General features: G+C 34.7%; 1 protein-coding gene across 1 annotated transcript in view; it reads left to right on the forward strand.

Moving 5' to 3' along the window:
• LOC118183576 (uncharacterized) overlaps positions 1–21,668 on the forward strand; it is a 363,019-nt gene that overhangs the window by 287,482 nt on the left and 53,869 nt on the right. The gene's annotated exons all lie outside the window — the stretch shown is intronic.

Consider the following 21,668-nt stretch of genomic DNA (forward strand, 5'->3'; position numbering starts at 1 on the left):
AAATATATTCTGCTACGCTGCTTTTAAAATAATTGTGTTTTTGCTGTTTAGTTGTATACGGCGTAAATGCGAAGAAAATGACACTTAATAATAAAACTAAAAAGACAAAAAAATGGTTAGCAGAAGTGAGTTTAATAGCAGACTGGTAGACTGCAAGTTCAGCGGGAGCGTAAAAAACCTTAGCTTGACAAACCCCTTTTGAGCAACCATTAATCTGAACCTTTTCAGATTCTTATTTTCCTTCTTCAACTTTTTCAACCCTGCGATCTTTTCTTTTCTGTGAAGTTATCCAAGGAAAGAATCTAAGAATTGTAATAAAAAATAATAAACCCAAGCGATAATGAAATATTTGTAATTTAGGAAATTCTCCTTGCAATATTGCAAAGAGTGGCCTCCAACATGTGCTGTTGTGCACTTCTTTATATCTAATAATAATTGCAATAATTCCAGAACTTTGACAGAAAATATCAGAAATTTCCTGTTTAACTCACAGAAGTACTTATTAATGAACTAAAGAGGCAAGCAGATCACTAAGAAAATTTTTGAAGTTAGGATTGGTGACTCACTTTGGCAACACCACATGAGGAATATCTAAGATCTAGGTCTTGCAGAGTTCTTTTATTAATCCTTTACACTTATTCAAAATATTACGCTTTTGGGAGACAAATGCGTAAAAACTTATAATTAATTGTACCCTACCATACATCCGAACGACGTATGTTTCAAGTGTGCGAACACTTTACAAAAGAAAATATGTAGTAAACACATTAATATAAAAAAGTTATTTATATTTCCGCGAAATGAAATGCAAAAGAATTTTTTCGACAAAATTCTATAACGAAGGTAATATTTAACTTGTTTCTGTTTCAAAAGAAATAAAAATGAAATTAATATTTTCGAAGGTCCTAGAATTAGACACACTCTCGTATTTCTATGTCTGTGCATTAAAAATAAAGAACTTGTCAGGATTCATTTATTTATTTTGACTAATAGTTAAAGCAACCGTACTTTTTACTCTCCTTTTCATCCATGCTTTCCTGTCAGAATGCTAATCAGTTAGCGCGCGTTTATTCAAATTAAGGGAGAAAGAAGTGCTATATATAAGCGAAAGTTTCGGAAAGTTCATCTTAGAACGTTGTATCCTTGCCTGAAGGTCACATTGTTATTTTGATTTTATAGCGATTTCATTCTGTGGCGTTGAGTGCTTCTAGCCATTAGGTTTGTTCCGCCGGCTTCTACGAGTCAGAGCCTTCCTGCGCAATTAAATTATGCTGTAAGCCGTTCGGCTAGTTGAATTACATTTGACTTTAAGTTCAGCATTTCTTATTACGTTAAGCCAGAAATGTTGGTTTATGTAAACCTAAATACAATCGTCTGTGAAACTCTTTGTGTTTGAATTAAGGGTCATTTACGTCCTTCTTCTGACTTTGTTTGCTGCCAAGACCCGAAAATAATTCCTCTATAGTCCTCCTAGAGCTCATTAGTTTATGTTTCCAAAGAATAAGAGACCATATAAACATTTTTCTTATTTACCTAAATGCTGCGCACTGATTATCATGCATAAACATCTACGTAACTTTAATAAGTTCTTAGTGTATATATTGTATTGTATTTTGTAATTATCAAAACCAGCAAAAAAATTCAAAACACGTAAAAACTTAAACATAAAATTAGTTTTTTTTAAATTTAATTTACTTAATTTCATTTTAGTCAAATACTAAAAACTTGCAACAAGAATAACTGGAGTTCCAGATATCTAGAATCCAAATAACTAGAGATCTAAACAGCTGAATTCCCATATTTGGAGGTTTATTGCTTTATAAATCTAATAATTTTATTTTTATCACTTTGAGGAACCAAGGTCAGCTCCTTGAAAGGCAAACCAGCATTCACTTAAGTAACCAGTAACGCTACCAAGTTGGGTGGTGTCATTTACTACTATGCATTCACTAAGTTTTAGTCCATGCTATATTACAATGCATTATTTAATACACATTATCTTTAAAATACACTGGATCGTGTTAGTTATTATGCTACATTCATTAAGTTTTAATCCACTAATTAATTAATTTTTAATCCACGATAACATTAGGCATTATAAACGGATAAGACAGGCAAAAATTATCAGTCATTTAACAAATAATGGCAACGCATTCCCCCCCCCCTTTTTTATACTAAATATTCTTCCTTTTTTTCTGGAAAGAATGGCATGGCACAGAAATATAGCAGTAGTTGCACGTGTTTTGTTAGAACTTTAGTGTTTAAGTTACAGAGTATCTTCAGTTTTGAAACACACGTTTTTCTTCCTTTGAATGGCAACACGGAAATCAGTAAAAGCTCATTGATTTAGAGAACGGTAAGTGGCAGCAGTGTGAACATTAGAACTTACTTCCGATTTATTTGATGTAGCTCGAATGCTGCTTATGAGATACTAAACAGATTCTAGATTAGATTAATTTGTTTGGTATTCTAATTAATTCCCTTTTAAAGTAGACTGAACGCTGATTTAGATAAAAAAAACACCGCTCAACCACCCACATATAGAAATTTAGATGCGTATTTAGATTTATTGTAAATCTTTGTTAGCTATCTTGCGCCATTATTATTATTATTATTTTATTTTATTTATTTTTTTTTTAACACAGTCATTCATTTATATGGTTTCTGTTTCGCCAGCGCAAATCTCGCCAAGCAGACTTTATTGGCGACAACATAGATTATACACATAAACAATTTTAACAAATGTTAGTTCTAAGAATTTTTTATTTTGAAGGCATAAACATTTTAATATCGTTTAAAATTTTGTAAAAAGCCAATCAATAAAGACAATAAATTTGTAAAAAGAGATTAATTTAAGAATTTATTATGCTTTCATGGTTCAACAAGGTGATTCGCCGGTTCATATCCCGTGACCCCAAGCGATCTCATCTCACGTAAACTACGCTACAAAAATCTAATTCTCTCAGTAATTATCTACATTAATTTCAAGTTAAATCTTAATTTAGAATACAAGTTTACATGCAAGAATTATTTCAATTCGTACGAATAGCTTACTCAGAAATTACGTAAAACCGCAGTGCTTTACTTCGCTAGTGTATTGCTAGAACTGATGAATTTAACCCTTTGCCTTTTCTATATTTTCGCCTTCGGGTGAGCGGTGTGATTGCATTCTAATTGACTTAATACCGCGAATGACCTTAGGGCATAAAATTGTACTATCTGGTAAAAATTCTATGTAATTGTATGCCAGCATTGAAAGAACTAATCAAACTGATGAGAAATGGCTGCGACGTGTTTTGAAAATGAGGTGTAAAAGGTTACCAGCGAGTATATTCCGTTTGGCATCAGTTGTACCATTATTGGCGACTTTATCGCCTGCGCCAGCAAAATGGAAAAGTACCATTTATATCTATGCAGGAGCGTGAAAATTATGCAATGTCTTCCCCAGGATTCGAACTCCGGACCTCCCGAATAGCCTTCGAGCGGTCTTCCCGTTATACCACGAAGACATGCGGAAAGGAGGTAGAAAATGCCTTGCACAGTTAACTGAAGCTTATTTGCAGTATAGTATGCAGTTCACTAAACAGCTCTCTAACTCGACACTCAACTAGAACCTAAAAAAGCAACACCACAACACTAATTGCATTCAAATTTATACATGCGGTAGCTCACTGAATTCACTGAATTTTAAAATACGAAATCATACTATTAATACAGAAAATACTGAGTGTGCGATTATATCCACAACTTTAATATTAAAACAAAATCTTATGTAGTAAATATCGTATCATAATGTGAATAATGATACATTACTACAACTTAAGTCATTAACTACGTATAGAAAACTCAGAGTTGTTAACTGCATATAGAAAAACTTAAATAATCACTTTTAAAAGAAAGCAGCTGAGCACGAATTTTCATTTTCCAACCACAGCAAATGCAATCTATTTCATGAAGAGCTGCAATGCGTGACTTGAGTTTTAAATTTGCTGAACGAATTTCCACAGAAAAATTTAACTTCATTTGCATTTTTGTAGCATTTTCCTGCTCTATTTAGATCTTAAACCTAAGAATTAAGAAGGTAGCGATGATAACACTTGTATAAATATATAAAAAAAACATTTATTTTATTTATTTATTTAATTTTTTAAATAGTTTTGCGCCTGAGGATTCCAATTAATCGACTGCTAATGTCTAAAGCTGCAATCTACAAAATGCAGATTATAAATTTCCAGATAGCATCACACATTCTTTAAATATGTTTGTTCACTATGCGTTGTTGATATTTCAAGTGATTTAATATAATTTTAAGACGACAGTTAAAAATGCATATAAATAAATGTTAATCATTAATGCAATAAATGAAAAGTAATATGTAATACATTTACGTATATAAGTTGTAATGGTATTGCACTTTACATAGCTAGGATTAAAGGTTTCATAAAATCCTTTTAAGGACTGTATATTCAAAAGTCTTATCCCTCAAAGGGGCGAGTGTGACACACTTCGTTTAGGTCGATTAGCAGTTATGTTACCTTGACTCTTTCCTTTATACTACGTTTCATCACATACTCGCTCAATCCAGGTTATGCAAATTTTAAGAGAAGATGAGAAGAAGAATTGCAATCGAATGATTATAATAGATATTTGTGTGCTGCTTGTTTAAAGAAAGAACGCCGTTGATCAGGGAAGACGTGAACACCTGACATTGGCACTGTTGGTAAGTATTATGAGCTTTGTTCGAGAGCTATGCAGCGCAAACTAGCTGCTCAAAAAAGTGCTTCAGTAACAGTGAATCAAAACAATTAAACACATAATGCAATATTTGAGCTTGCAACTCCACAGAGAAGCAATAAACACCGCTAACAATATGAAATAGGACATAGAGAAGTCACAAGTAGTTCAAGGTTACAAGTACCTTATGTATCTTTAAGCAACGAATGGCCAGGTGTGATGAAAATGCAATCATTTTGTACACAGTTAAATACCATGCCGCACCATTCCAAGCAGGATAAAGTATTCCTTAACAAACAGCAATGTACTCCTTTTATATATATATGTAAACAGCAATGTAGCCATTGTTATATATATGTAATCTAGGCGGCATTATAAAATTATGTAATCTAAGTGGCATTGTTAAAAACTCTAAGCGGCATTGTAAAACTAAACTAAACTAAACTCAGTGGCGTAACAGCCCTAATGGGCCAAGGCCTGCAGTGTCCGAAAATCTGCTTTCTTGACCGTGGGCCACGGGGTGCGTAAGCATGTGCCCTGAACAAGTGGTCAGCTTGTCTCAGGACCCCCAGTGTTTAATCCCCAAGCGAACTTGGTACTCATTTTATTGACCCAAGTGATGGAAACCAAGGGCTGAGTCGACCTTGTCCAGCCTGGGAATCGAACCCCGGACATGCGGTGCTGCTGCATGATGCGCTAGCCACTGCGCCACCGGGCCTCAGGCGGCATTGTAATCTAGGCGGAAATTGAGCGGTCTCACCTGCCCAAGTTCGAACATAAAACGGGACAACTGATAACACCGCCAACAGGGACAATTTGCAGTTTCGGTTACAGCAAACAATAGTACCACTTCGGCATGAGAACGGCACTGTGGGCCTCAGGATGATGATGTTCATCTGGAAAGATAGTGTTAGAGGCCTTTAATTACTTACTCAGGGTAAATGATAGGTTGCCCTTCAGTTATACTTAACCTAACTTAGTGTTATACTTTCGCGTAGTTTTACTCGGAAGGTTTAATATATTGTAAGTTCCAGCTAACATTTATCTCAAAAAGACTTTAATTTTAGGCTGTATTATTTTAAGTTAAACTCATCAAGTGTGAAAAAATACTGATAACTCTTATGTTTTGTGTTGTAGATTGTGTCCACAGTCAGAATTAAACAAAAGTTATAACTTGCCTACACGCATAGAGTTAACTTCTAAGAGTGAGCAGTTAACAAACGTGCACACCAGCGGCCGAGCGGTAAAGGCGCTGAACACTGACATTTCCAACCTAGTTTCAAATCCAGGCGAACAGGCTCGCTGCATGGGCGTTTTCGTACTTTTTTCCATGTGTAACGTGTGTAACAATTTCCCTTAGCAAATTCTCCACGAAGGCATCCTTCCCCTTAGGCAGATAGTCCTAATGTGCTCTGCCATAATTCACTAAACGAAACTAAGGTAACAAACGTAGCTAATTTGGTAGGTAGCTACTCTTTACGTTCTAAAATTTTGCAAAATGTTTGTTTGTATAGTTTTAGTGGTTTAAATACTTTACAGATGTTTTAAGTTTAATTATAATTTTCAACAGACGAGTAATTGCTTATTTCAAAGTCATCAAGAGAAATTGGAGCATTTTTAAAATACCTATGTTTGATTTGGGCCATGGGAAATAACGATGCGAATTAAATTCTAGATTGCATAAGGGTCATTTGAAACCATCTTCTTCTGAATATATTTTACATTTAATGCAAATATTGTTTTAAATAATGATGTTTCAGGTTTAAAAAAAATATATTTCTTTACTTTTACAGCATCGAATTCCATTCTACTTGAACCCAGATTGGTGAATCCCTTTGTGATGACAACCTTCAAATTTGTATTCTTATTGTCACAGCTGATAATTATTCTGGCCACTAATGATACCTTTCGTGGAGTGAGCCAAACTGTATACAATGCAGAGGGTTAGGTTAGGTTATTTAATTACGACAAAGCCTCGAGGGCTATCTGGGAGGGATGCCTTCGTGGAGGACTTTCTAAGAGAAACTGGCTCGTATACACGTTACACATGGGGAAAACCACGAAAACACCCATACAGCCAGCCTATTCGCGGGATTCAAACCTCGAATTGAACTACCAGTATTCAGCAACTTTACCGCTCGGCCGCTGGTGCGCCTTACAATGCAAAGGGAAAAATGCTGCGAAATGAAAAGAAAATAGGATGGGGAAGGGAAAATACTGCGCAGTTTAAAACATTGCTTTGTAAAACATTTCTGCAGCATAACTCCTCAGTTTAGAAACATCATTATGTAAAACAACTTAGTAAAAACCAAGCTTATTTTTACTCATTTATATCTTTTTAGACACTCTGTATTCACGTTATATTTCAACGTTGCTTTTAATTTTGCTAACTTTGAACGATGGTGTTTTGAATTAGAAAGTTTTGTTTGCTATGTATTCTCTTCTCGCTGCTTTCATCAAAAGTGCCTTCTACGAAAATTGAGCCAATTATATCCAGAAGATATAGCATATCATATGATATAGCTTTTTGGATGCATGGGTACTTTTGGTGCATGAGATAGAGATTCTTATGCCGGTAGTTAGTGTAGACATAACCTTCGTTAATTACGTATTATCTCGTTGACCAGCTAAATAGTACGATTTAATGCCAATTATGGAAGACTCACTTCCTTTAGAATTCCACAGTAACGATTCTCGATTGGCCACCGAAGGCGAAATTTCCGCCAACGGTTGACGGGATAATACATAAGTACTTAACCTTTAATCTTGAAGTGGAATTTGTCCTTTAACAAGGTATTTCAAACTCTAATTTACCTGCTTTTCATTTGGTTCATTAAATTTGTAAAACAGAACACTTTCCTGTATGTTATCTCTTGAATGTCGTTTAAACGTAGCACTTGCTACAAACGTATTACAGATATTATGCAAACATAGTACCATGAAAACACTTCGACAACTTTCGGTATTCTTTGAAATTAATCAATCTTGATGCCTGTAACTGTGATGAAGTATTTCGTGCGCAAACAAGTGACACAAGTGGCTTTCCTTCAACAAAATTTCTCTCACATTTTATTCTTTCATAAAGCAGGTTTATGTTTTGTGCTGCACGATTTTGCATAACAAAACATAGTGATACATTTCATGCCACTAAAGTGGGAGAAAGGAACTAGAGCGAATTCGTAAACGTTGACGAAAATAGGCCAATTAAAACGTTAGAAGAATTTGAAACTTTAGTATATTATCCAATTATCACTTCAACACGATCTTTCTTTATGCAGAAATTTTCGCTTGACTTAATGGGAACTATGATATTTTTTACTTTATTTCATTAAACTCTTCTTGTTTTTTGTTCTATGAGGTTAAGGAGTCTTAATTCTTTTCGAATTAAGAAAGAAAGCTTGTTGAAAATTCAATTAATTAACTGTTATAGAAGTAACAGAGCAGCATATAGTTATATAGTATAAATGGGTCAATGAATGCTATAGAATACAAATGGCTCAATAAAATTTCGGTCTCAGAATAAAAGGCTATAGGTAAAAGTAAGGTACCCCTTGGCGAAATTTGGCGATTTTTGGCAATTCTTTGACTAGTTATTTTGGCTTGCGAAGCGACGATTTTTGCGCCAAAAATTGCCGCTATACAAAGCCAAAATAACAAGACAAACAATTGCACAAACTCGGTATCCGTGTACACATCGACTTATTTTCACTTAAAAAAAATCCCCGAATTGCACAAAAATGGCATTGCGCACTAGTTTGACTTTATCCATGCACACATCGACCTATTTTCACTTAAAAAACAATCCCCGAAATGCACAAAAATGGCATTGCTACCTCTTTTAACTTTATTCATGTACACGTCGACCTATTTTCACTTAAAAACATCCCAGAATTGCACAAACGTGCATTGCGCACTCCCTTACTTTGTTCATGTACACATCGATATATTTTCACTTAAAAAGTCTAAGGAGCACCAAATTCTACAATATAGGCAAACAAAAAATACATAATCTCAATAAAATAAAGGTTGATCTTTACATTATGGTAACTTGGCGATTTTTGGCGAAAATTTGGCAACGAACTCTCCTACAGCAACCCTCTATTTTTTTCCCCCGCCGCCATTTTGTCTTCACGAAGTAAAGACATGTTTCTTTTCTTGTTATCTACTGAACACTTCTTCCAACAATCTACTAGCCGAATTACACTTATGCTAGAAATTTTATCTAACAAAACTGCTTAATCATGACAAATATTCACTGCAAAATTGGGAAAAAGTGCACAATACCATACTCCTTACGCGTTTTTCAAAATAACACATACACATAAACCATGTACACGCCGACTTATTTTTACTTAAAAAAACATCCCAGAATTGCACAAAAATGGCATTGCGCACACTCTTCACTATATCCATGTACACTGCTTTTTTCTCATAAATTAGAAAAATTTCACGAAAATACTTGACAATTTTCTCAATCTTTAAACCCGGTAAAAAGAACATATATGAAATTACCTGATCGCGAAAAAGTATTTACCCTTTCCAAATATGAACATTTCTATATATAAAATAAATAAAATATCCAAAAACTTTTACCTCTAAATCATCTATTATATTATAAACGTCACCAACGAATTCATACCGCAACCATTACAAATACTTAGTGTCAGATATTTAAATTATTTCCATGCACGTTTACTTCAACTAAAACGTATACCAAATTCCTACAAACATAAAATTCACAAAATAACTATCATTTCATTAAAATATAATTAAATTCAAAAACACTACTTAAAATATAAATGAGCACATACATTAAATTAATAAAAATTACCTTACAATCCTAATTACTTTAAACTAAATCACTGCTAATAACAATTTTCCCAATAATACCAAATTCCTTTCCACCTTACATTTAGAACAATGCATAAAAATAATATCCTCAAATAATTAAAAATACTAACTTACCTAATCTTCTTCAGAATCTTGATTACGTGGCGGATACACTTTTCTAATTCATTCAATAAAATTATTGAAAGATTTTTTCTGCGAATTTTTCCTCCATACTTCCTCCGCTAAATAAAAAGCAAACTTCTCTTTATCACAATGCCTAAATACCCATTTCGAATTCACTTTAGTTAGGGCCATGGGATCCAAAAATTAACCAACACTGTTTCACACAACACAGAATAAAGCTAAATACAAAATTTCCAGATTTTTTCCCGATTTCCCCCCTTTTCCGATTAAAGAACCGTAATTCGTCCATTAATATCACATGACATATCCCATGATCTCTCATTTCCCTCACGCAAAATAATGCGTAATCGGAACTGAGTACTGCTCACATTATTACCAAAGTTTCAGGTAGTAACCTTTATCGCCTCCAAAATGTCGCCAAACTACCAGTTACCATATTGTAAAGATCAACCAAAATAAATTTTAAACCAAACACTAAAATAACATAAAAAAGGAAAAACATGTTATACATTTAAGCACTACCAAAAGCAAATATTCACTTACCATGATTTTCGAATTCGCTTCGTACACCCAGAGCCTCGTAAAAATCAAAATATCAATCATATTCAAATGACTTTTTTCAAACCAGGTACTCTTTCTGATCTTACGCTTCACATAGTGACCATCTGAACCTTTCTTCCTACAAACCCATTCAAATCCATCTAAACGGTTTTTACGTTCGACTAGAGGCATATGCTTCCTACATACAGGACACTTATAATAGCTACCAAGTAAACCTTCATTTACACACCAGTTAATTAAAGCTCTTTTTCCCTTTCTCTCCAAATTGTACAGAAACTTCGAATTAATCTTACTACCGTCTAAAGAATAAAGGTCATTCTACCGTCTAAAGAATCAAACCTCAAACCAATACACACCACAAAAACGCTTACAAAACATCCCATGATTCAAAATTCCCAGAATCATGCACCCGATTACGCCACAATAGGGTTTCCATAACATTCAACTACTCAGGCTACCATAAATGAAACAACAACTTGGCGATAAAACAAACAACATCTTCGCCATAATACAAGGGGTACCTTAAAGTCTACTCTACCCAGACTATAATACTAAACGGTATTCAATACACTGCGATTGCATTTGCTTTGAGTTACAGCCATTGCTTTTTAATATATTTTTATTGCTGTGAATGCTTTTGAACTGAATTTAATACAAATTTCATGATTCCAGTTGCATTTCTGTTGAATTTTTAATACGCAATTGCATTTTTATTGAATATCTCATTATTATTTCAAGGCTGAAATTCATATTTATATTTTTTCAAACTGAGGTGGGAAAACTTAAAATTTCAATAGAATAACTTTTATAATAGCGCAGTTGTGTATAAGATTCAACAGAAATCCAGTCGTAGTTATAAAATATTCTTTGTAAATATTTTATTTGGGCTAAACTGTATTTCAATATTTTAACTGAAGAACTCGTCAATATGGAAAAAGTTCCGATAGAGTAACAGTTAATTATAGAAATAAATTCAAGAACATTTGAACATTTTTCTTCGCTCTCTCTTTAAATTGAACCAACAGAGAATAAAATAAAAATATGTTCTGTACATTACCTTGCCTTTCTCTTTGCAGAAAGAAGTCTAGTCCTATGCAAATTAACCTCGAAAGAAGTGCAGAACAGAAACATCCTCAGTCATCAACTTTATGCTTCGCTGGGAAAAAGATTCCAAATTTTCATTTTAATTCTCCGCACTTTAAGCACATAAGATCGGCAAATATTTATTCTCTTTTGACTTTTGGCGGCGTTCCAAGTACCTATGAAAAATTTAAGATTCTAAGAATCAATAGTTAGAAGTTCTAGGTCAATTCCATCTTAAAAGCAAAAATGAAAAGAATCATGAATGTCATCGTTTTCTTTAGCACTTCATTTTGTTGATAGATGTTTAAATGTTTGAGCAATAAAAAATGTTGAAATATGTTCCCAGTTAGGAATAAAATGGTATGCAATTAGATGTCACTGAAATTTTAGAGAACTGCCGAAACGATTAAGGAATATCCGTACTTTTTTCTGGGATATTTTTCAATTCTTTAAAAGTATATAATGAGACTTAAGTAAATACGGGAAGTCTCACGCGTATTTGAAATACATGTTAACAGTATTTACACAAAGGAAGTAAAATTGGTAAAGTCATGATTTGCATTTATATTCCAAGTTTGTCTTTGCATAGTTTGTGTCCTTAGAAATTTGAAACACTTTATATTTTCACTTCCTTGTACGAGGTAAGAAGGAAGTATTGTCATCGCTAAAAGTTTAAAGCAGCATATTTCAAAGAATATATCCATTTTGACCGCTATCGAATGCAATTTAAAGATGTTTTGCGTGACATCTGTACGTAAGGATAGAATAAAAGATTCTTTTCCTCTAAAAAATTATAAAACTGCTTTAAAATGAATTCTGACGAGAATTTTTCGTGGTGTCTCTACGTACGTACGTACGTATGTATCTCCCATAACTCAAAAACGAGTAGCCTCAGGACGTTGAAATTTTGTATATAGGACTGCTATAACATGTAGATGTTCACCTCGCATTTTGGTTGCAATCGGCCACCAAACGTATATAAATATATTTATATATATATATATATCCACTCTGTTACCGGGCTCAGTGATCTTAGGTTCTTTACTCTTATATGCTTGTAAATTGTACATTTTTTGCTTTAAAAATAATTGAATTATGTTGTTCTTATCTTTCGGTTAAGGTTTCTATGCCTTTAGAAAATCTGCAAACAATATTTGTAGAGTTATCAACAATTTAAAAGCTGTTTAAGTGCGGTTAAGCCAATCTTTAAATAACATGGCGAACATGTTTGTTTACATTTGAAACAGCAGAATAGTAGATTTGTTACCAATCCAGAAAGACTAAGCTTTGCAACAACAAAGATAACGCCTTCATTTATTATTGCGAATTAAATCATGCTTAATCCTTTCCGGAATTTATCCGAGGAAATGAGTGTTTAAGCTTTACTTCATAATTTTCAATACAGATATTTTGAGTTTTTATGTATTTTGCTTGTCGCGAAGTGAAAACGGAATTAATTGAATGTGAAATACTGAATTGTCTGTGAAAATTGTCTGTTGTTTCCTTAATATCTTTGTACATCGTTTTAGATTTATTATATAGTATTTGAATAGAACATGTGGCAACAATTAGATAATTCTTCACATGATATAAATTTTGTGCATTCTGAGTTATAATATGAACGAAATATAACGCTGTTAAGTGAACCTTAGCCAGTGTCGCTATCGTAAACATAGTGAATTTTAAAGAGTGCATTTATTCTTTTGCATCGTATGCGAAGTAGATTTAATTCAATGCAATAAGTTTAAATTAAATGCAGTAAAAAGTGCGTATAATTTAATATTTCGTGCAAGGAAGTCATGTGGTGTACACATCAGATGTTTTTAAATGAGAAATAAAAGATCTCCGTCTGCCAAACGGTTATGCGAACCAAAGTATCAGATGTCCTGGATTGTTCAGACAATCTCCCTTTAGGGTATGCCTCGGAAAATGTTCCACATTCTGCAAATATGCTCGGATTTAGCAGTATAGTTGACATGATATAATTACGGCTGTCTCCTACAGTCACGATGATGACTGTATAGAATTAGAAATGCATTCCACAATTACGTAATCTTGTACTATATATATGTGGTATGAGGTTTAGAGAGTTCACGAGCAGCGCAGAGAGAGGGTGGCAATTGCCTCAGGTGGACAATTATAAGAGGCAAAAAACTTGCTAAGAAAAAGTGGAAATTCATTTCAAAAAAATCTGATGTGTACACCACATGACTTCCTTGTTCAGAATATTAAATTATATGCATTTTTTGCTGCATTTCTTTAAAGTTATTTCCTCGAAATACGCTAAAGATATATTTCTCATTCGATTAATTCGGTTCTCATTTCGCGGCAAGGTAAAAATATCTCAAAATAACCTCAAATTATCTTCATTAAAAATTGAAAAATATGGAAAAGCATAAGACACCAAATACAGTTAAAAGAATTTTTAAAAAATTTTAATTAGAGTTTCTACGCAAAAGCAAGCAATTCGACCAGAAGGCAAGTAAGCAGATTTTTCTGCGCACAAAACTAAATGTTTACTTTTGATCTCATTCGGCAAAAGACACTGAAAGTGCAGAAAGTGACTGAACATTAGATTCAAATGTAAACAAATATTAGTTTGTTTACATTTATATTAGTTTATTACATTACCATTACTCTTACATTAGTTTCAAATGTAAAAACATGACTGCTATGGTAATAAAATCAAGCTTAGACGCACTTAAACACCTTTTAAATGTTGATAATTCTGCAACTAATGCATGTAGATTAGCTAAAGGCATTAACTCTAACCATTCTAAAGCAAAGAATGCACAATTTACCAACATATATAAAAAAATCTGATGCGGACCCCACATGACTTCCTTCCACGGAATATTAAATTATACGCATTTTTGCTTCATTTCATTTAAACTTACTAGTGCTACTTTGGTAGACGGGCGCACGGGTTTTTGCGGATTTTCCTTGGAACAACTGTTGGCGTGGTTTTTAACAATTGCATAGTATCTTGAAAACGCCATTAAGCACAGCAAAATATTCAAAACTTCAAAAATGGGTGGTGTACTTGAAAATAATATATTAATATTTTGTTGAAAACGTCTTTTTTCAAGATGGCAGACGATTGTAAACGAATGTAAAATACTAAAGTAAGGTTAAATTACTGCGTTTATGGCAATGAAATACAATAAAAGAACCTCTTTAAAAGCACCTCATCAACGTTTAATAATACTAAAATATTACTTGAATTGAAACACTTTAAAGTGAAGTACAAAAATTTAAAATAAATTTCCTGTGATCTTTGCAACAATTTACATAAGTTACACATATTCATAAATAAATAAATTTACATTAAATTACACATATACGTAAATTACACATGTATATTAATTAAGCAATTTACATAAATTACACATTAAATAAATAATTTACTATAACTATTAAAGGTTATACACACTTTTGCAAAAATATCGAAGCATCATGAAGGATGTGGTTGTTTTTGATGAAATTGAATATGTGTATAGCGCATACACACATAATAAAATGATTAAAAAGTCAAGGCCATAGTACCTGTTCACGGCTCACAATCACCCACTGAGTGTTCAAATTAATAGTTGGTCGAACCGCCCCTGGCGGTAATGCATGCTTGAATTCGTCGAGGCAAGAAGTGGTAGAGGTTCCTAATGTCATTCTGCGACACATTCTGCCAGGCATTCATCAGTTGTCGCTCCAGATCTGCGATATTTTGTGGTGCCCCAATCTGACGGCCTACCATGCCCCAGACATGCTCAATTGGTGAAAGTCTGACAACTTTGCTGGCCAAGGAAGAGCATCAACCGCACGGAGACAGCCCAGAGATATGCGAGTGGTATGTGGCCTGGCATTATCTTGTTGGAGAATGGCCCCAGGATGATCGTTGAGCAGTTAAAGATGTACAGAGGATGACTAAAGATGACCTGCTGTCATAAAAAATAGCGCCCCACACCATCACACCAGGGGTTATGGCTATACGCCTTTGTAAAACAAAGGCTGATTGGGACCGCTGGTCCCGTCCTCTCCAGATACGAACATGGTGGTCATCTGCTTCAAGACTGAAGCGGGATTCATCGCTGAACACTATACGACGCCAGTCTAATGGCAGCCATGATGATCGGCTTCGACACCCCTCCAGACGACTCCGCCGATGTTGTGGGGTCAAAGGCAAACGAATGATACCGTTGGGGCGGTTCGGGCCTGGCGAACAATCATTCTATCTTTCCTCGCATTTGTGCTCTTTGCTCTTCCAGTGACTTCATTTCGTCGGCAGTTTCCTTGTAGCAACCATTGCTGCCAGCATCTTTGCACAGCAGTGTCTGTACGCTGCAGGTGGCGGTTTATTGCTCGATATAACCACCAAGCTTCACGAACCCTACAATGCGACTGCGTTCGAAGTCGTTTAGTTGCCTGTAAGGTCTTCGATATCATCGTAATGGCATCTTTTAGTTGCTTCTTTACGGAATTACAATGGCAGCAACAAAAAAAAATCTCCTATTCTGTTACTGGTTCTATACTTTAAGGTTCTGTTACTGGTTCTATACTTTAAGGTTCTGTTACTGGTTCTATACTTTGCGAATTGCGCAATAGATATGCATGCTATGATCGCAATTCCTATTCATTTGCATGTATAGTTGACATGATATAATTATATGATATATTATCGATCACATGATATATTATCGATCAAGATGTTTTTGCATACCAAATTTCATCAAAATCGCAAAAGTCCTTCTTGGTGCTTCGATTTTTTTTTTTTTTTTTTTTTTTTACAAAAGAGTGTATTAATACTTTTATAGCAAAGAAATACAATAAAACCACCACATTAAAAACATCGTGGCAACGTTTAAGAAGATTAAGATATTACTTCAATTGAAACACATTAAAATAAAAAACAAAAATTTTAGATAAATTTCCTCTGACCCTTGCAACAGTTTATAAATGAACCTCTGATTTCGAAAGCCCGGTTTGCCAAAATAAGGTGTCTGACTAGATTCTGATGCCAATAATTTTTCGTACTTACCAGTAAAGACATTTATGGGTAAAACTGAAATCATTGCAGATATCGAGTTTATCCAAATACGCAGTAAATGCTACAAATCCACAATAGAACGAACTATAAATACTGCGCTTACGTATAATGGAATAAAAGTCCTAAAAATAGTGCGATAATGCACTAATGCACAAATATTCTATAAACAATCAGCGAGGCAATAAACTAATCCATTAAAAGCAATCATAAGCAGATCACGCCATACGGCGTAGAATTGCATGTTCCTTTTTTTACGCTTATTCATGGTTTAGCTATAGTTATTGCTAGAAGTATTAAGTAAATCAGTACCTTAATTGAATTTTCTGTCAAGAATGAAATGCAAAGCCATAAAAGAATGATATTACTTCTCTTTTAAGCTTCTAATTAATTAATTAAAATTTTAGAAAAGTTTAAAATATGTATTTTTGTCGTTCAAAAATTAACATAAATCATTAATTCTAATGTAACTGAGTTTAAAAATAGTAAAACCAAAATTGATAATATTGGTAACCTTTGGCAGTAATATTATCAGGTTCAATGTTCCGTCTTACTTTCTTTGGGAACATGCAAGGACCTGACTCGGAACAGAGAGCTTACTAAAGCTATGTTCAATAACTGTGGGAAGTAGACAGGATACACAAGAAGGGTATACAAAACCCTTTATTTTTCTCTCTTTACAATAATTTCCGTACTTCGGAATACAAAGACCCACTACTTGTGGTCTAAACGTAAGAATATAAAAATATCACTAAACGCTAACTTAACTTTGAAATAATAAACGTGGAAGATTGGCCTTATATTAACAGGAAGCCGTATGTAGTACAGAGAACTGTTAACACACAATACGTTTAAAATTATCAAGAGGATTAAACCTCTGGCCTGGAAGGCAACCAACAACTGAGTAAAACTTGTAAGGTAAGCGGCCTGCTTCGACTAACTCCTTTCTCTCTCTCGCTTGGCAAAAAGCCACAACTTAAGTACTTGGCGTTCGCCAGACAAATTTTGCATAAATAAGTTAACGCTTTTAATTCTGGCCGGAAGTAGAAAATAAGAAGTGATAGTAAAGATTTAAAATGAAATAAACGTTAGTAAAACTTAAGATCCTTACATACTTCCCGCCAGAGTTAATTAGTTTGAAACTGAGGTCTAAAACGACCTTGTTGAAAACTTTTAGCTCTAGAATCTAACGCGAGGCCAATCTTTTACAAACATCTCTCATTAGAAACTAGAAATTTAAAAAAAAAAAAAGAAATTTGTTTTTACAATAGCAGCTCCAAGGACACGCAATTTTTCATCTGTACTGCATCTAAACAGGAGCTTTTATTCAAATCTAGTTCCTTCCAGAGATCTGGAAGGAAAACTAGTTTAATGAAATGTTACACAATGAAATGGCAAGTAACATGCATATTTATATTTCTCTTAACATTCTTATTTCATTCATGACTATTTTAATTATATCTTCCCGTGCTCTCTGACATGTGTTGTAAAAGAACACCAAACACGAATGTGTTTAGGTATACGTGTTCAACACTTCCTCCTACAATCAAAACACTAACGTGTTAAAATTCAACATACCAAGACCTCGTAACACACCCTAACTTCAACTCTAAACCCTGAGGTACTATTCTGAAAGTGGCTAACTCTGAAGTGTAGCGTCAGAGAGCCTAACTACATTCATTCAACCTTTAACACTTATTCACCATGATTTAGTCTTTTTACAGTCACACGAATAAAAAAAATTTTAACATTACTTTCACTTTTACCATACCACGGTATTTCTTAACATTTAAAATAACAGTTCACATTGTATATAAGAACATATTAACATGCCGTTAATTTTACGCAGTTGAAAACATAGTAGTACATTGTTAACTTCTATTCTTTTCAAAGCAAGTGCCAATTCTTTCTACATTGAAATACTACATTTCAAAAAGTCTTTCAGACTAAAACTTCTTTCTTGCCAGAATGTTTTAAATAAAATTTATACAATAACTTTTACAATATTTAAGTATTTACACATCGCTCTTATACATCAACTTTAGTTTTACGCGCGAGTAATTGAAAAACATAATACCAAAATCGGTAACAACTCATTTCCCGCCCTTTTGGAGATAAAGGTAGACCTCGCATGAGGTAAAACTTCTTGAAATCTGCCACTTACAGTAAGAATGAAAGATTAACTTAAGTTTGCAAAGTAACATAAAATTTTACTTATCTTTGTGATATTCGGACATTCTTTTCTGAGCCCAGTCCTGGAAGGTAGCGCAGATTCTCGCTTGATTTATCCTCCTTCTTGTGCGGGCTCGCCCTTCAGTGCCTTCCTCTAGAAGCTTTCTTTTTTCTCCAGTTCGGTCACCCTTGAATACCTTCTTTTTCGCCTCTGCCTGTGGTCTTGGCCGTTTGGTGGCAGCTGGTCTTGGCGGAACCGGGAGACTTCTTTCGCGTTCCTGCTTGGACCTCGTTGCTGGCCGTTCAAATTTTCCTTGTAACTTTTCCTCCACCGCTGGTGGCCCTTCCGCTGTTCGGCGACATTTGCTGCGGAGAGTCCTGTCGGATGAGTAGATCTTCCGTTTTAGAGCCGGGTTATAGTTGCCGTCATTTCTCCTGGCTCTCTTTGCATACGTCGTCCTTCTCCCTTCTTCATTCTGGGGGTGTTCGTGAGCTCTCTTTTCTGGACGGTGGAACGGCTTCCTTTTCTTGTTACCTTTAATTTTCCCGCGGGGAAACTTTCTTTTCACTTGCTCCTGCCTCTTAATGGCTTGCCCTTGTACTTGTCGTTGTTCCACCTCTGGAGCTTGTGCCTGCCGTGTCTGCCGTGCCGGATCCAGCAAAAGATCTTTGAAAATTTGCATTTTATTACGATCATAGTAGGGTTTGATTTGATCAATGTTTGCGGAGCAGGTTTCCCCATTCCTGGCTTTTAACACTACTACAGCGTGAGTTATTTTTTCTATGACATATGGTCCTTCAAATCGTGGAAAAAATTTGGCAGTTTTATGTTCTGGTGCTGAAGAAAGTGAATGCTTAATTTTTAATACTTCATCCCCTACTTTATAAGTTACTCCCCGTCGTTTCAAGTCATAATACAGCTTTTGTTTTCTCTGTGCTACTTCAGTATTCTTTTTGCTTCTTTAATTAGTTTTTCTGTATCACCCATTTTAAATTCTGGGGCTCTTTGTTGCACATAAAATAATTTATCTAACGGCGTTATAATGTTTCTGCCTAAAAATAACTCAGCAGGAGTTTTGCCCGTTGTATCATGTTTTGCGGTCCTAAGGGCGAAAGCAAATTCATTGACATAGTTATCCCAGCTTTTACGAAAATTTTTAACATAACTACGGATAATTTTCACTATATTTCTATTGACCCGTTCCGCTATATTTGATTGCGGCCGATACGGGACCATTTTTAAATGACGTATGCCCAGTTTTTGGCACATGTCTTCAAATACATTACTTACAAATTGAGGACCATTATCCGATATAACTTTTAGGGGCGCCCCGTATTTTAAAATATTTTTATTTAAAATAGAATCAGTAACTAATTTCGTAGAGGCTCGTTTTAAGGGAACAATTTCGGTCCACTTACTAAAATGATCAACCATAACAAGGAGATAGCGACTTTTATTAAACTGACTTTTGGGAAATGGCCCAATAAATCGATGCCAATTATTTCATTTGGAAATTCGGATTTAATACTATTTAGAAACCCGGCCGGGCGGAAATTAATATAATTAACTGCTTGACATGTTGGGCAGGACTGGACATACGCCCTTGTTAACTTTTGCAGTTCAGGAAAGTAGACTGCCTCGCGTACGCGTTCGATAGTTTTTCGAATACCAGCATGAGAAGCTAAAGGGCTGTCATGGAGCTCCTGCAGGATATTTAATCTAAGACTAGCTGGGATAACAGGTCGAAATTCGTTGTTGGAATTCGTAGTTTTTGTATAAAATAATAGACCGTCTATTAGTTCGTAATGGGCCGCCCTATTTCTTATCGCCACAATATCTTGGTGGCTAAAATTTTCAGGATCCTTTAAATACTCATAAATGCTTCCAAACTCAGGATCCTTACCCAGTTCGGTTATTACACTTTCTCGGGAATTTATTGTACATGCTGTGAGCATTGCCACCTTTACAGTATTACCTTCTTCATCTATTTTAATTCTGGATAGGGCATCTGCTACGATATTTTCCTTTCCGGGGGTATGCTTGATTACCAGATTATATTCTTGTAGCTTGAGTGCCCATCTTATTAACTTTGGGGATAAGTTTTTCCCTGAGTACAATCTAGTTACCGTCGCATGATCAGAGTACACTGTTATTGGCGCCTTTCCAAAATAGACTCGGAACTTTTGCACTGCTAACAGAACTGCAAATGCCTCTCTCTCGGTCGCGGAATAGTTTCTTTGTGTTTGATTTAAAGTTCGGCTAAAAATGCCACAGGCTGCTGATTTTGCGAAAGTACCGCTCCTACCGCATAATCCGAAGCATCCGCTGAAATTTCTAAATTCTCATCCTTTTCAGGAAATTTCAACACAGAAGCTTGCGTTAATGCTTGTTTTAATGTTTCGAAAGCACTATTGGCTTCGGCCGTCCACGAGAATCTTGCCTTTTTCCTTTTTAATTTTAACAATGGTTCAGCAATAGCTGCAAAATCTTTTATAAAGGACCTATAATATGAACAAAGTCCTAGAAAAGAAGAGAGCTTCTTCGCCGTGTTTGGAGTCGGATACTTTTGTACAGCGATTATTTTTGATTCGTCTGTCTCGATTCCTTTCTGAAATATTTTGTAACCTAAATATTTTAGTTCAGGGGCTGCAAATTTGCACTTTTCGACATTAACTTTTAGACCGGCCTCATTTAATAAAGAAAACACCTGTCTTAAATCCTGTACATGTTGGTCGAGATTATCACTAGTAATAATGATATCGTCTAAACAGATAAATGTGGACTTTCCAAGAACTGGCCTTAACACAATGTCCATACATCGCTGAAATGTTGCCGGTGCCCCTGAAAGGCCAAACGGCATACGCTGAAATGCATAAGTGCCAGACTTGGTTATAAAAGCAGTCTTAGGCACGTCCTCAGGCCTAACCCCTATTTGAAAATAACCAGTCGTTAAGTCTAAAGTCGTCATATATTTGGTGGATGTTATGTTCCTTAGAATTTCTTCAATAATAGGTAACGGATATACCGGATATTTAGTTATGGAGTTTAATTTACGGTAGTCAATTGCGAATCTCCACCTTTTTGGATGTGTCAATGGATAGTCAT

Source organism: Stegodyphus dumicola, chromosome 9 (genome assembly GCF_044657685.1).
Source record: "Stegodyphus dumicola isolate Sdum_Otavi_A_Nest chromosome 9, ASM4465768v1".
Taxonomy (NCBI): Eukaryota; Metazoa; Arthropoda; class Arachnida; order Araneae; family Eresidae; genus Stegodyphus; species Stegodyphus dumicola.